Source organism: Bison bison, unplaced genomic scaffold (assembly GCF_000754665.1).
Source record: "Bison bison bison isolate TAMUID 2011002044 unplaced genomic scaffold, Bison_UMD1.0 scf7180017864336, whole genome shotgun sequence".
Taxonomy (NCBI): domain Eukaryota; kingdom Metazoa; phylum Chordata; class Mammalia; order Artiodactyla; family Bovidae; genus Bison; species Bison bison.
Genome location: NW_011494908.1, coordinates 893270 through 910136, shown reverse-complemented (window position 1 = coordinate 910136; position 16867 = coordinate 893270). Strand labels below are relative to the sequence as shown.

The following is a 16867-nucleotide window of genomic DNA, read 5'->3' as shown; positions in this document are numbered from 1 at the left end:
GGCTGGATTGTGCCTCCTGCCCTCCATACCAGCTCCCTAGATGTTTCTTCCAGCCTGCCAGCTCTTTTGATGAGGAGATAAAGCTGATACTGCCGATGCACTGCTGTGTTCTCGTCTCCTCCCTGTTTTTGCCGAGTGGGTTTCTCTCTTTGCAATTATTTTCCCAATCTTTCTCCACCTAACAGCCTTCTTTATTCTTTGAAACCCCAGATTTCCTTGGCAAAACCTTCCTTAAACACTGATTCCCCAGGAAAACCTCTGAAGGCCTCCTGCTTCTCTGGGCTTCCTCACCCTTCTCCAGAGATTCTCTGGGCAGTCCTCTTGCTTCCTGACGCTCCCACAAAGTTCTTCCAGGAAGACCTCCTGTGCCCAGCTTCCCGTGCTCCTCCAGAGCTCTGCCAACCTCTGCTGTCTCTTTCTCAAGGCAATTCCTGGGTGTGCTCTGTGTTCAGTACCACAGTAGGACTGTGAGGCTGGGAGACATGCACTCACCTGGGGGTGTCATGTGATAGAGGAGCCAAATAGATTTGGGTGTGGATTTTGCCTCTAGGAGTTTTTCCTATTAAAATCTCCAAGAACCTCTTGGTATCTCTAATGATACCAGGCGTGATTCTCACCAGCCCAGCCTTGGTCACCTGCCCATCCCTGAAGGACCCCCGTGTCTGGGGAGATGATAGACTCACTGGATGGGCTTGGGTCCTGGGACTGCCTCTGTATCTGTAGAGGTGGGATCAGACCCCCTTACCACATGGAGGAAGAGTGGGGTGGGGATGCTGCTAGTCACTCAGTCATGTCTGACTCTTTGTGACCCCATGAGCAGTAGCCCCCAGGCTCCTCTGTCCATGGGATTTTCCAGACTAGAAAACTCGAGTGGGTTGCCATTTCCTCCTTCAGGACATCTTCTTGACCCAGGGATTGAACCTGTGTCTCCTGCATTGCAGGCAGATTCTTACAAAAGGAAGGGATTCAGGAGACATGAAGAAGAGTAGCAGATGTCAACTCTACCTGCAAACCAGAGGCAAGACAATGAAAGCGTGGCCCCGGAAATGACTGCACGTGTGCACAGGGGAAAGGTTGAAAGAGAATATTTGACGTTCCACAGTGATCACGGTGATAAATTTCAATTGCCTGGAAACAAAAGAGAAAAATAAAAAAGCAACAAGAATAGTATTTAAGGCCTTGAACCAGAAATGCCTTTTGCACGAGCCATCAGAATCACCGAGAATGTTAGTGCAGAGGGAGGCTTTTTGGAGTAGGAGGGATGTGGATGCTAAGACAAAAGGAAGGAACCTCATTCTGATGAAATATGACGCTGCCAGCAGCGTTTGTGTGTCATTGCAACCTTGAGCATCTCCAGTTAGGAGGCTCAACGACCTGCCTTGTGTATCAATGGTACCTCTTTGTTTGAAATAGTAACACACTTTGCTCTGGACGGTTATAATAATGGAGTTTAAATTGGTGGATACAGATGCTATCATTTCAACTGGGTTGTTATCCTTGTGTGGCAATTTGAGGAATCAATTCAGGACACACATTTCAGAGTCCAGGCAGGAAGGTGGCTCAGACTGCAGATGACCTGATTTATCTTGATTCCCAGGCTGGCTTCTTCCCACCAAGCTATTCTTCACTCCACTGTAAGAGTTGTCTTTCTATACCAGTCTGATCATGATTCTCCCTGCTTAAAATCTCCTGATGACTCTCGATTGCCGTCAGACTTAGGTAAAGTCTGGAATCCTAAACAGGACATTCAGAGCTTCATCTTCCTGGCCGCCTTTGCTCTGTCCTCCACGCCCACTTCTGATAGAGACACATGGCAGTTTTCTGCTTCCTGGAATGCTCGGCTCCTGAGTGCCTCTGGGCTTTGCTTAATCTGCTTCCTGAGCCTGAAGACCCTTCCTTATCCCTCCTCTCCCTGGTTAGACCTAGTAGCCTTGAGTGAAAGCGAAAGTGTTAGTCATTCAGTCTTGTCCCACTCTTTGCAACCCCATGGAGTGTAGCCCACTAGGCTCCTCTGTCCATGGAATTCTCCAGACAAGAATACTGGAGTGGGTAGCCTTTCCCTTCTCCAGGGGATGTTCCCAACCCAGGGTTCAAACTGGGATCTCCTGCACTGCAGGCAGATTCTTCACCTTCTGAGCCACAGGGAAGCCCAGTCACCTGGAGACCCTCACTCAGTCAACCCCGTGTGATTCACTTGGCCTTCTGCTGTCCTCCAGGGTGTATCACGGTTCCTCCCTAATCACTCTCATGTTAGGAGAGGTGCTCACCTGTAAATGTGAGCCCTTCCCAGTGTGTCTGCCTTCCGATAACCAGCGCAATACCCAGGACCTACCAAGCACTGAATTCCTGTTTGTGGACCCTGGGAGCATAAAGGAGACCAATCCTGCAAAATGACTTAGAACTTTCCTGTGTCCCAAATGGTTGATTGGAAATTATTTAGAAGCCTGGGCCTGTTTCTACAGAGACGAGTATATCGGGGTAGTTCTAGAGAGGGGAGTTGGTCTGTCGAGCCACTTTGAGTTAAGCATGAAGGAAGTTATTGCGTATCCATCAGTGAGCGGTGCCTGGACAGCTGCGGTGCTCTGAAACGTGGGGACATCCCCATGTGTCACTGAGATGTGGGAATGCCACCCCCACTGTGTCTCAGCGCCTGAGCAGTGGGGTCTCCAGGTGCAAGTCAGTTGCTTCCCGAATTGTCCTTAGAGTTGGTTCCAGCAGGTGTGGGTGGTGGACAGTGGGCCCGTCTGTGGTCCTGGGAACCCAGGGGAAGCGTCAGAGGAGCGTCCTTGTAGGATCCTGGAATCAGGTTCCAAGGGGGAGGGGGAGTGGGGCGTGGAATGGGTGAGGGCCCCTGGGGGCTGTCCTCTAGCTTCCCTTCCTTTGCTCAGCCCAGCTGCCCTCACCGTGGCAGGCCGGAGGTCATGCAGGGGCAGGGGCGGCTGTGAGATCAACAGCTGAGCGGTCTCACTGGGCTTCTGCTGCCCTTTCCGTCTGCGACGCCCTCACTGCTTGGAGGGTCTTTTCCTTTGCTTCTCTTCATCTTTCTCACTCACCATTACCTGGCCTTTCCCTCTGATGGTGACCAGCACACGGTGGCCATGGAATGGTGACCAGACAAGGGAGACAGGGCGGTGATGGGGACAGAGGGTGGCAGCCAAGTGCAGCTTAGTCACATGGGTCACGGGGGCCTTTATGTCTCTGGGGTCAGACATCTGGGATTGAGGATTCTACCTACTGAGGACTCTTGGGCAAATCATCTAAATTCTCTCCCCTCAGTGTTCTGGACTGTATGGTGAGGATGCCAATGGTATGCCCCTTCCCTGTAAGGCTGTTTTGTTGTTGAATGAGATGCTTCACAGAAAGCACTCCTGGGAAGATTCAAATGGTCTGGCCCTGGAACAGCTGAGGGCGGGGGTCCCAGAGCCTCAGGCTCTGCCCCTCGCCACCCCTCTCTCCTCCCATCCTCTCCCCAGCCCTCTTCCCCCACCCTGGTACTGATTGTCCACCCCAGGTATCAGACATGTGAGGGAAGGAGCCCTCAGGTTGACCTCAGCCCCAGGCAACAGCTCTGGGATGGACAAGTGTCCCAACATCTGCAGATGACTTTGCAGATGGGCTTCCAAACTCCCGCAGCACATGACGGGGTGACAGAGAGGCAGGTGGGGAAGAGCTGCTCTCGAGGCAGCATCAGCTGTCCTGGGGCTGAGCCTGAGACAGCGCCCTCACCGGCCTGCAGGTCCCCCTGAGGTGCCGGGGGGCCTCTGAACACACGGCTGCTTGGAGCCTCTTTGGGGATGCTCCTGCGGCTCCTGCTGGCGGGGTTCCCCGTCCACTGGGAAACAGCTGCTCTCCTATCAGACTCAACTCACACGTCGAGGCGAAGCCTTGCCTGCCCCTCTGGCTACTCCTCCTCCCCAATTTCTCACCTTCCTCCTGACAGTCCCTGCCCCTGAGCCACCCCTCTCCCTCGGTGCTTGCCCGGCTGGTCCCTCTTCAGCTGGTGAGTCCTGCATGCACTTCTCTGTCTGAGTTTGTGGGCTCTTTGAGGACAGGGCCTGTTTTTGTGCTTTTGTTTTTATGATTTTCATACCATTCACTTTTATTTTTATTTATTTATTTTTTTATGGTAGTTATGTGCACATTAGTTTTTTAAAAAATTAATTTATTTATTTTAATTGGAGGCTGATTACAATATTGTAGTGGTTTTTGCCATATGTTGACATGAATCAGCCATGGGTGTACATGTGTTCCCAAACCTGAACACACCCTCCCACATCCCTCCCCATGATGACCCTATATGCAAGACAGCAAAAGAGACATAGATGTAAAGAATAGACTTTTGGACTCCGTGGGAGAAGGCGAGGGTGGGATGATGTGAGAGAATAGCATTGAAACATGTATATTACCATATGTGAAACAGAGCGCCAGTCCAGGCTCGATTCATGAGACAGGGTGCTCAGGGCTGGTGCATTCACTTTTAAGACATTTATTTCTTTGTTTTTGGCTGCGCTGGGTCTTCGTAGCTGCAAGGGATTTCTCTGCTTGGCATCGAATTGGGGCTACTCTCTAGTTGCAGAGCAAGGGCCTCTCCTGCTGCTGTTTCCCTTGTTGGGAAGCACAGACTCTAGGACACACGGGCTCCATGGTTGTGGCACACGGGCTTCATTGCTTTGCAGGATGTGGAATCTTTATGGATCAGGGATCGAGCCTGTGACTCCTGCATTGGCAGGTAGATTTTTTACCCCTGAGCCACCAGGGCTTCCCTGTTCTTTCCCTGTTTTCCTTTAATCCTTCCTATGTCCCCACATGTCCAGCACCATGCCTGGCACACGCCGATGATGACTGTTGAGTCAGTGACTAGATAAATATATATCTGAATGCATTAAGTCACATGATCCGTGATTGATGCTGGATGTGAGAGCCTGAAGCAGGTGCAGAGTGACAGTTGTGGGCCGTCTCAGCGGATGGTGGGAGGAAGTGACCACTGGAGACCTTGGGCTTGCTATTAGCGTTGCCCTGCTTGGGGTGGGGTGTGCACATTACAGAGCTGGGCTGTGGACTTATTGTCTCTGCTGGAAAAGGCTGCCGCTCTGGGAAGGAAGCTGGCTGCCAAGGTCCAGGGGGATAGAGCAAGGTCAAGTTCAGGAGTGACCTCCATGTGTGAGGGTCTTAGAAGACAGGCGGTCAGGGAATGCAGAACGAGGGCTGGAGTACAGCAACAGTGCCGGATCAGATGTCACATAGAGAGGCCCAAGAAGGAAAGGAGCAGGGAGATCAGGCCAGGATTTAGGTGAGCAGGTGAGCTCCGGGGATGAACCTGTAGGTACAGCCTAACTGTCTTGTAATTTATTATGAGGCCCTGAAGGCCCTTTGTGTTCCTCCAAATTTATCTGCTGGGATCCTGATCCTCAAAGTGATGGTGTGTGGGGATGGGGCTTTGGGGAGGTGGTTAGATTATGGAGGTTGAGCCCTCACTAAGGGGATTTTTTTTGTTATTGTTCAGTCACCAATGTGTCCTACTCTTCGTGACCCCCATGAGCTCCAGGCTTCCCTGCCCCTTACCATCTCCCAGAGTTTGCCCAAGTTCATGTCCATTGAATTGGTGATGCCATTCAAACATCTCATCCTCTGTTCCTCCCTTCTCCTCCTGCCCTAAATCTTTCCCAGCATCAGGGTCTTTTCCAGTGAGTTGGCTCTTGGCATCAAGTGGCCAAAGTATTGGAGCTTCAGCTTCAGCATCAGTCCTTCCAAAGAGTATTCAGGGTTGATTTCCTTTAGGATTGACTGATTCAATCTCCTTGATATCCATGAAGGATATTAGTGCCCACAGAAAAGAGACCCCAGAGAAACAGCTCACCCCTTCTGCCAAGTAGAACACAGTTCAAAGAGGCCCCAGGAGAGGGCTGTCACAGAAGCTGGCCACATTGACACCTTGATCTTAGACTTCCAGCCTTCAGAACTCTGAGAAATATATTTCTGTTATTGATAAGCCACTCAATTTATGGCATTTTGTTGTTGTTGTTCAGTCATTCAGTCATGTCCAACTGTGACTCCATGGACTGCAGCACACCGGGCTTCCCTGTCCTTCACTATTTATTGGAATTTGCTCAAACTCATGTTGAATCATTGATACCATCTAACCAGCTCATTCTCTGTTGTCCCCTTCTCCTCCTGCCTTCAATCTTTCCCAGCATCAGGGTCTTTTCCAATGAGTTGGCTCTTTGCATTAGGTGGCCAAAGTATTGGAGTTTCAGCATCAGTCCTTCCAATGAATATTCAGGATTTATTTCCTTTAGGATTGACTGGTTTGATCTCCTTGCTGTCCAAGGGACTCTCAAGAGTCTTCTCCAACACCACAGTTCAAAAACATCAATTCTTTGGCACTCAGCCTTCTTTGTGGTCCAGCTTTCACATCCATACATGACTACTGGAAAAACCATAGCTTTGACTGTACAGTGCCATAAATACACCAGTACTCTTCACTTTCTCACCAATAGTTGGGGCCTAGTTTGTGTTTGCAGTGCCTTGGCTTCCCTGAGACGCTGAACCGTTGCCAGATGGCCGTGCTCTGAGCGGGACCGCCTGCCGCCTTGACCGAGGAGTCTGACTTACCACCAGGCACCACCCTTCCCTGGTCTCTAAGATCCACAGTGTTTCACTGGCCCCAGCATGCACTTGCTCTATCCTCCATTACTAACTTGAAGCAAGTTCTTGCCTACTGTGAGCCAAGGTGTGGGACGTTCCCTTAACCTTCTATCCAACACATGTTGTCAGAACATTATTTGCAGCAAACACTGATTTTCACCATCGATCAAAGCTTGGAGGTCACTGCGTGAGGAGCATGAGGCCCCCTGGGTGATGATTCCTGGACCAGATCTGTCCATGAACATTTTCAGATCTTGAGGCTCTGAAAAATAAGTTTTTATTTTCCATTCATGAAATAGTATTATAGTGCATTGTCATAGTGTTTCTAATGGCAAACTTTTTGTAAGACCAACTATAAAGTATATGCATGAAATTTGCACTTTGAAAGCATTAAATGCAAAATGCATTGAGGTTTCAAGAAGTTGCTCCCAGCATTGAACCTTCTGGCTAACACGGGAAAAAAGAAATTTGTAGAGTTAAGTTCAGAATAGGTTTGGATATTAGAGAAAATTTTAGACCATCTGGACAATGGGATGGGGGGGCATGAACTATTTTGGGTAGGTAAAAGATATGCAAAATCAGAACACAAGCAGTTGTTGTGAGAATCAGTTGATAACAGGAAGGAAAGGCTGCCTTGCCCTTGCGGATGGCTGCTGTCATAACTGGGCACTTTACCGTGTTGGGAGGAAGTTCAGTCTGTGAAGGACATTGACAAAACAGCCGAAGGGTTCTCCTGCTGATTCTCTGTGTGTTGAATTGAATATCCTGATTTCTGTTCCATTAAAATTTTCAACTTACCCGCAACACGAACAAACAGAAGAAAGGTTTCCGTGATCCTAGTATTTCTTTCAGTAAATAACTCCGTCTTGTGTACTTCAGAAGGAAAGCCCTAAGTTCTTTTTTTTTTTTTTTTTTTCCCCTAAGTTCTTTTAGAGTTTAGAGAATTCAGCTAGGATAATGGTTGGGTGAATGTGTGCTCAATTGTATCTGACTCTTTGTGACCCTCTGGACTGTAGCCTGTCAGGCTCCTCTGTCCATGGGATTTCCCAGGCAAGAATACTGGTGTGGGTTGCCATTTCCTACTCCAGGGGATATTTCCAACTCAGGGATCCAACCCAAGTCTCCAGCATCTCCTACATTGCCAGGAGGATTCTTTACCACTGTGCCACCTGAGAATCGGATGAGAGCTGGCAGCAGTGAACCGTTAGGCATCATTAACGAGTTATGAGACTCAGGACAAGTTACTTTCCTTGTCTCTGCAACATCAAATCTCAGAGTGTCCCATTAGAACCAGGCTGTGAGGCTTGTCATGACTGTTAAATGAATTAAAATCTGTTAAATTTTTAGGGCAGTACTTGGCCTGTAGAAAGCACCAGTGAATGTTAGAAATGAGTATTTTAGGCTTCTGAGAAACAGCTGTTTGTTTCCTTGTTAGCTAGCGACTGTATTAGATCATTAAACTCCCAAAGTCTCAGATTTCCCTCGTGTAAACTGGAAATAATAATAATTACTCTGCAAGATAACAGGAGCCCATAAATGTTTATAAAATAGTATAAATGGGAAGATTCACAGTTGGTTTATAGGTATCTCCACTATAGACGTGGAGATGGAGAGTTGGACCAGCTTCTACTAGGAACTACTGTAACAAGTATTTTGTAGATGATGGGAACCTCTAGTTATGAAAGCAATAAACAACCACTGTAGAAAATTGGAAAATACAAGGAAGCACAGGTAAAGGTTAGACATGGCTTGTTAATCTCAAATCTGAGATATATGCTCTTAATATTTCAACATATGTCCTCTATCATGTCTATAGTCTGTACATCAAGCAAGAAGAAGGGGAGAGAGCTGTAGACCTGGAAGTCAGAGGATGTGGGGCAGGGATGGGTAACTGATCCCAGTGTTCATTCTCCCCCTCTTAGTTTTTTTTTTTTTTTCTTTAATGAATGTTTTGCTATATTCTCAACTCCCTCCTCTTTATTTTTAACTGAATTAATTAATTTATTTTTATTTGGCCGTGAGACACTGCATGTGAAATCTTAGCTCCCGGACCAGGGATCAAACCCACACCCCTTGCTTCGAAAGTGCAGAGTCTTAACCACTGGACTTCCAGGGAAGTTGCCTCTCCTTCTGACATTTAGTGGAAGGATTCCTCTGTAGAGTGACAAACCGTCTTGGGTTTTCCTGGTCTGAAGGGCATCTCGGGAGGTGGGAATTTCAAGGTTCCTGTAACGGAGAAAGCACCCTACCTGAGGCACGCCTGGGGACCAGGCTTCCTGTCTAGTGGGTCACATGCAGAAGTGATGGGGGAAAATTCCTGGTCGTGTCCTTTAAAAAGGATATCTGTCCCTTGTTTTCTTTCTCTGTTCCCAAATCCTAGAAGATGGTTGAGGGGTTTGGGAACCTGCTTCTCCCAAAAGCATCACTAGATAGTTTCAGTGAGAACAGAGGAAGGCACTTGACACTCTGGACAATTAAAATACAGGCGTAAACCAAGATAGCAAACCAGAGACGCTAGAAGAGAAGAGATGGCCATGCCCACCACCGCCAGTGCTTTGATGCTGAGGTCACATGACCTTGAGAGACTGGCGGCTCCAGCCTGCTGGGTGAGCAACCACAGTAGGCAGATGGTACCTGCTTTCACCTTCTTTCCCTGGATGAAGGGAAATGCGAGGTCCACTCTCCCTCTTGGAGTTCTTAAATCTTTATTTTATAAAGAGGGAGAGAGGTGGCTCTTTGTGGAGCCTCACCTGCCCGTTACACAACGGTTTCTTCTTTATTTCTTTTGTCTGTGCTGTTTTTTAGTTGCTAAGTGGTGTCAGATTGTTTGCGACTCTATGGACTGTAGCCCGATAGGCTCCTCTGTCCGTGGAATTTTCCAGGTGAGAATACTGGAGTGAGTTGCCATTTCCTTCTCCAGAGGATTTACCTGATCCAACACAGGGATCAAACCCAGGTCTCCTGCATTTCAGGTGGTCTTCTGCACTGCAGGCTGGTTCTTTACTGAATGAGCCACAGGGTTTGTTTATTTATTTATTTGGTTGTGTCAGATCTTTAGTTGCAGTATGTGGGATCTAGTTCCCTGACCAGGGATCAAACCTGGGCCCCCTGCATTGGGAGTGTAGAGTCTTAGCCACTGGACCACCAGGGAAGTCCCAATAGCTTTCTCACTTCTGCACTTATATCTGCCTTTGACCTCCTTGCGTGTCTAAGCCGCCAGCCCAGCAGAGGCTGGAGCTCTGTGAGCCTGGGCGAGCCACTTTCACAGCAGCTGCCCTGAAGAGGCACCCTGCATCCCAGGCTGTGAGTGAGCCACTTGCCTGCACCATCCACTGACCTTTGTGTGACAGTAACACACTGACCTTTGTGTGACAGCTTTGTCGTTTTACAGCAACAGTGCTGAGGGCCTCTTTGTTATAGAGGCTGAGTCTATACCCTGAGGGTTGGACTTGCTCAGTGTTCCATGACCTGGAGGAGAGCTATGAGAGCTTGTTTTGAGAACCAAGTGGAAAGGAGCTCATTGGTGTGGAGTGAATTCCTCTTGTAGGTCATGAAAGAATACCCAAAAGCCCCTTCATGGGATGCCTAGTAACTTTACAATGCTTAGAAATCCTCCATACTCAAAATAGCACATAAATGGCTTTACAACATTCCTTTCAATGATGGTTCTTCTTACCTCCTGGTTTCCCAAGGGGGTAAGTGCCCTTATTAGTTTCTGAGGAGAAAAATGTACTTCCAGGGTATTACCTTACTATGAGAGCTGCCTTTTTTCTTTGTAATTGAAGAAGTCACAGCAGGCACCCAAAAGATTAAAGTTTGTGTAGGAAGGAATTAGTGGTTTTTGAAAAAAATATTTCAAAAGTGTTGTGCTCTTGTGCAGTGCTACTGAAGGAACATTCTGTGCCAACTCCTCGGCAGAGATCTCGTAAGGAGCAATAACTCCTCTACCGAGTTGTTCCTTGAAGACATAAAGTCCAGCAGCCTCTCTGCATGGAGTCTGAGGGGCCCTCCTTTTGGGGTATTTGCTGGTTGGAATGTTGTGGTTATTTGCATCATAATTAGTTTTTTTTTTTTTTTTTTTTACATAGAAGAGCATACCTGAGTGTCTTGGAAAGAAATTAGTGAGAATCTACCAGTTTCTTTGATAATTGAATTTAAGTACTTTAGGGCCAGTTTTGCTGTGAATACAAAAGCCCATCCCCCATTCATTAAAATGGCTGGAGATTGGTGTACTGGGTGCGGCAGGGAAATGCTTCTCTGGTGGCTCAGACAGCAAAGAATCTGCCTGCACTCCAGGAGACCCAGGTTCGAATCCTGGGTTGGGAAGATCCCCTGGAGGAGGGCATGGCAACCCACTCCAGTACTCTTGCCTGGAGAATCCCATGGACAGAGGAGCCTGGTGGGCTATAGTCCAGGGGGTCGCACAGAGTTGGACAGACTGGGCGACAAGCACACTTTGATGTGATGTGTGACCCACCACTAATAAAACACTACGTTGTAGAACTCCTTGATGAAGCCATCCCTGTGGGGTTAGCGCTCTTAGTTAAGAGAAGACTGATATTGCAAGCAGCGGTGATGTTAACAGTGTAGAAAGACTGATTTCTTTCAATATTTTCAACCCCATTCGCAATGATTAGTTTTGTGTCCTCCTGACTGGGCAAAGCTGGTAAAACATTATTCCTGGAAGTGTCTGTGAGGATGTTTCCAGAAGAGATCAGCATTTGAACCAGTAGATGGAGTAAAGAAGATCACCCTTCCCCATGTGGGTGGGCTTCATCCGATCCCCTGAGGGCCTGACCAGAACAAAATGGCGGAGAAGGGGCCAACTCACTCTCTGCCTGAGCGGAGACGTCCTTCTCCTTCCCTAGCACGTGGGCGCTCCTGGGCCTTGGGCTTTCAGACTCAGACCAGGACTTGCGCCATTAGCTTCCTGATCCTCAGAGCTTCGAACTGAACTCCAGCACCAACTATCTGGGTTCTCCAGCTTGCAGGTGGCAGGCGTGGGGCTTCCTTTGTTTCTGTGGGTGGGGAATACATTTATTTTATTTTTGGCCACCCCATTTGGTATGTGGGATCTTAATTCCCTGACCAGGGATTGAATCTGAGCCCCCTGCATTGGAAGGTAGAGTGTTAACCACTGGATCAGAGAAGTCCCAGACCGTGGGACTTCTCAGGGTCCATAATTGCATGAGTGAATTTCTGTAATCAGTCTCCTCTTCTGGGGATCTGCATCTATCCTGTTGGTTTTATTTCTCTGGAGAACCCTGGCTAATACACTGTTCATTGATGACTTAAAGCAGATGTTTCAAATCAAGTCAAACAGCCACTCAACACAATACAAATCAGGCCTGAAGAAATGTTCCTAGCTCTGTGAAGTAGACAGAGATGAACATGGCAGAGCCTCTGTCTGGGTGAGCTTGCCATCTGCTGAGAAATGATTTCAGTGGAAACATAGCTGTCACCAGAGAAGGTTATGGAGAAGGCCTTGCGGGACGTAGAAACTTACACTCAGATGTCTCTCCAGGCAGCAAAGGCCAAAGACCATTCTTGGGAGAATGAGAAAGTATTCACTAGGAGTAGCTGTTGCTAGTAGATATTTTTCATGCAGAGTAGGATAAAAATAGTTTTCGGTTACTGTCCATGGATAGTTCATGTGAGCTTGGGAGGAAGACTGCATTCTGAGAAGATGAATCCTGGAGAAGTGGCCTATTAAGCGGGGTATTTATCAAAATGTTTTATGGGGGCAGTGGTTCATTATTTTCTCTGTTCTCTGTACTCCAGGGAACATTAGCTTTCTGAATAGGTCATTTTGAAAGCACTGCCTGTGACAGGCCTGAGTCTTTATGGATTGCCTCCAGTGACTCTGGCTGTTGCAGGTTTTCAGTTGAGAAATAAAGCCACCCGTCCCCTCATATCCGATTCATAGGATTCCAGGCTGAGGCTGAAGCTCTGCATATCAGGAGCACCGAACTGCTCGGAGCCGTTTCTATACAGAGGCCACTTCGAAAGCTGCCCGTTGACTTAACAGTTACTTGCGGCAGCAGACACTTGACAAGTGGTAAGCGTTTTCTCTGCCTGACATTCGAGCCCTCGGAGGGAGAGGATTATATGGTATATAGAGAGAAATGTAAAAGTTGTCTTGTAGGAGACAGAGGGAAATGGGGAAAGCCATATTGATTGCTTCCTCTAACTTTCTCTCCTCTTAGAGAATGTTTCACAGGCCATTAAACTTAGCAAGCTTTAGGTGACGGATGGAAAAATGAATGGGGGTCAGTAAGTGTGCGTTTCATCTTTTGAATCATGCTTTGCTTTATAATGCAAAAGGGATTTCAATTAATCTACTGTTTCATCAAGAAAGCAACTTGGCTGTCCTCGATGTATTGCTGTCACTAACTGCTGTGATAGGCAAATTGGAGACCTTGCCCTAAGCTACTCTGCGATGCTTTGATTCTCAAGGATAAAATAGATATGTCCTCAAAACAGTAGCTGTTGCTTCATGTCCACATACAAATGCAGGCACACATTCACACACAGACTTTTGTAGGTGACACATACATCATACAAGGAGAATGTGGTAACATTGTTGGTTTGGGGAAATCAGGATTGTACCTATAAAAGTGATTTCTTTGGAGGGAACTTTTAAGATGAAGGAGAAGGCAATAGCACCCCACTCCAGTACTCTTGCCTGGAAAATCCCATGGACAGAGGAGCCTGGTAGGCTGCAGTCCATCAGGTCGCTAAGAGTCGGACATGACTGAGCGACTTTACTACTTTACTTTAAGATGAAGGGAAAAAAAAGAATCTTACTACCCGAGTGCTTGCCTTGAATGGGAGAAAATTTTTAAAAACCAATTTGTTATTATTTATTTATTTTTTTTGTTTGGATACTTAAAAAATTTAAATATTTATGGCTGTGTGGGTCTTCGCTGCTGTGCATGGGCTTTCTCTAGCTGCTGCGAGCAGGGGTTGCTCTCTAGGTGTGGTACTTGGCTATCCTTGCAGTGCCTTCTCTTGCGTCAGATCACAGGCTCTAGGGTGCACAGCCTCAGTAGTCGTGGCATCGGTCTCAGCTTCCCTGTGGCCTGTGGAATCCTCCTGGACCAGAGACGGAACCATGTCCCCCGCACTGGCAGACAGATCCGGATCCACTGGACCACCAGGGGAGTCCCCGATTTCTTCTTTAAAAAGTTTTTCATTTTCCTTGTGTGGTATATTTGGAGAGATGGGAGACTGACTTCTTTTATTTAACAGAAAGCCTTAATAAAACTTTAGGGGGAATTCCTTTATTTGTTTATTTTTTATGAGACATGATGGTTGACAGAGATTACCTGGAAGTTTCTTTGTTGAATTCCTGGTTCCCGCTTACATTTGTTCATCTGGCTGGCTTCCCCACCGTAGAAATGGAAACCCGTCTTTCTGGGTGCATTGGTCACAAAACCATGGTGTTGTCAGCTTTTCTTTTCCTTCCAAATGCCTTGTGCAATATAGCAGCTAATCCTACCAGCCTTACCTCAATGTGACCGCACCTCACCAGTCCATCCTTTATCTCCTCTGTGCTCCACCTGCCATGAACCCCCATCATCTCCCTCCTGGATAACAACCTTCCACCTAACCTCCTTACTTTCCCCCTTTTTCTCCCTTCTCCCCCAGGTCATCTCATTTTCTGCTTAAAAGGTTTTTATATCTCTCAGTCTTACCCGGAGTCAAAGCCAAACTTCTTACCATGTCCTGCAGGGCCTTATAAGGTCTGTCTATCTCTTAACCTGCTGACCTCACCTCCAACTCCTCTCCCCACATTTCCCCAGCCACACTGGAGTCCTTCTTGTTCCTTTAAGAACCCAGGCAGTTTCCACCCCAGGGCCTTTGCACCGGCCACTCTTGTCACCTGGCCCATTCTTTTGCTTGGTATCCACTTGGGTCCCTCTCTCACTTCCTTCACATTATTGTTCAGTGCTACCTTTTCAGGGAGGCCTTCCATGACTTGAATACAATCTACTTAAAGTTACACCCATCATCTTCCACTCTTCCTTTCTCCTTTATTTTCTCCCACCTCACTTTTCACCACCTGACACACTGTATGCTTTCTTATTTGTTGTCTGCATTGCAAGCTCCAAAAAGACAGGCAGTTTTGTCTGCTTATTGCTGTACACTCAGTGTCTACAATAGTTCCTGGCCCATAGTAGACAGTCAAACAATATTTCTTAAAGAAATACACAGTAAAGTAACTCTCCTCGTTCACTCTCATCAAGAGGCTCTTTAGTTCCTCTTCTCCTTCTGCTATTAGAGTGGTATCATCTGCTTTGGCCACCTGATGCAAAGAGCAGCTCATTGGCAAAGACCCTGATGCTGGGAAAGATTGAGGGCAGGAGGGGTAGGGGGGACAACAGAAGATGAGATGGTTGGATGGCATCCCCAGTTCAGTGGATATAAGTTTGAGCAAACTCTGAGAGATAGTGAAGGACAGGGAAGTCTGGTGTCCTACTGTCCATGGGGTTGCAAAGAGTTGGACATGACTTAGTAACTGAACAGCAACAGCAATAAAGTAACTAGGATTTGGGAGGCACTGTAGTGCAGCTTCTATGAGGGGAAGATTTTGGGGGACCCTGGAAGATAATTCTTAATGGAGATGGAGAAGAAGAGGGAATCTATCAGAATGTGACAATCACAGCCAAGAATCCAGCTTTTTGCGTTTGGTCTTCTTGGCAATAAACCTCAGCCTCATTGTCCACTTTAAATGGTGAAAGAGTAACAATCCTCTGGCTAGTATTTCAAAACTGTGCCCTTGTGTGTGTGCGTATCTATCTATAACTCATATATTCTCACTCTTAGAGCTGGATAGATTTAAGCTGAATTTCTCTCCAGTCTTAGAGCTTTAATTACCAGGTGATAATCTAGCTTTCAGATGGAAGCATTGGGATGAGTTAAGATGCCTGTATATTTTTTCCTTATCAGTATTCGTTTTTGAAGAACACACAATTTATGTGAAGGATATATGTGCAGAGTGTTGCCCATCTTAGGGACAGGCATGAGATTACCAAATGACTAACTGACTCTCTGAGCTGCTTAAAGAATTTTAAAGCAAGCTGCCTGAATGTCAGTAAGTGTCTCTTTTTCATAAACCTGGAAGTATCTTTCTGTACTTCAAAAGAAAAACATAGATCTCATAGTATTTTCAGCCTCTAATGAATGAAAAAGACACTGGCATAAAAGAGGAAATGAAGACATTGGAAGGGAAAGATAAATGACAACATTGTATATGATATAAGCCCCACACTTACTGTCTTTGAGGACTCTCCTGTGATTTACAAAAGATCTGGGAGAATTTAGAAGAGTTTTTATCAGAAAGAAAAAAACAATGTGCCAGATGGTCAATGAGAAATTCTTTCCTTCCAATAAAGTTTTATAATTACACTTGTGGCTTACTTATATGTCCTTAATATTTTGATATGGCAGAGCATGGATGATTATCTGAAAGTAGTCAGTCAAGATTGTGGATTATGCTTTTGGGGTACATTAGTGAATTAAAACATTTTCATGCAGTTTTGAAATATTGAATGGTATTCCTCAATGATTTAGTTTTTGGAAAATCACTTATTTCAGTGGAAATAGGTTTGCATCTTTTTGTTTGGATCAATCATTGTGATTGGCCTGTCATGACAGCAATGATTGACACGGCATTCAGGATTATGATAAAAAAGTCAGGATCTGGAGAGGTATGTGGTTCAAAATGTAAAGGAGTTCTTAGTACCCTTTATGGATTTTTAAAATAAAGTTTTAAAAATTGATTGAGAAATTTCAAGCAGCATAAAAAGAGGGTGTGAGATTTTTGGTGATGGTTTAGTCACTAAGTCATGTCTGATTCTTGTGACCCCATGGCCCTCTGTCCGTGGGATTCTTCATGGAGAATCCAAGAATACTGGAGTGGATTGCCATTTCCTTCTCCAGGGGGTCTTCACAACCCAGGGATCAAACCTGGGGCTCCTGCATTGCAGGCAGACTGTTTACTGACTGAGCCACCAGGGAAGCTCATTTATCTCAAAAAAGAAAGAAAAAAAGTTAATGTTTTAAAAACCTTGCATGTTTTGAACACAAATTTGGCAGACTTTATTGGTGAAAGGAATTTCTGGTTCCTTTTAGGTAGAAAGGAAGTATAGACAAAGCAGTAGTAATGGTCCAGGTACATTTTTTTTTTTTTTTTTTTTTCCACTTATCTCCTGCTGCA

At 46.4% G+C, this 16867-nt stretch overlaps 1 non-coding gene across 1 annotated transcript; it reads right to left on the bottom strand.

Moving 5' to 3' along the window:
- Positions 1-9723: 9723 nt before the first annotated feature.
- Positions 9724-9796, bottom strand: TRNAG-CCC. The gene has a single exon. It is a non-coding gene; the product is annotated as a tRNA-Gly (tRNA).
- Between the last annotated feature and the right edge of the window lie 7071 nt (positions 9797-16867).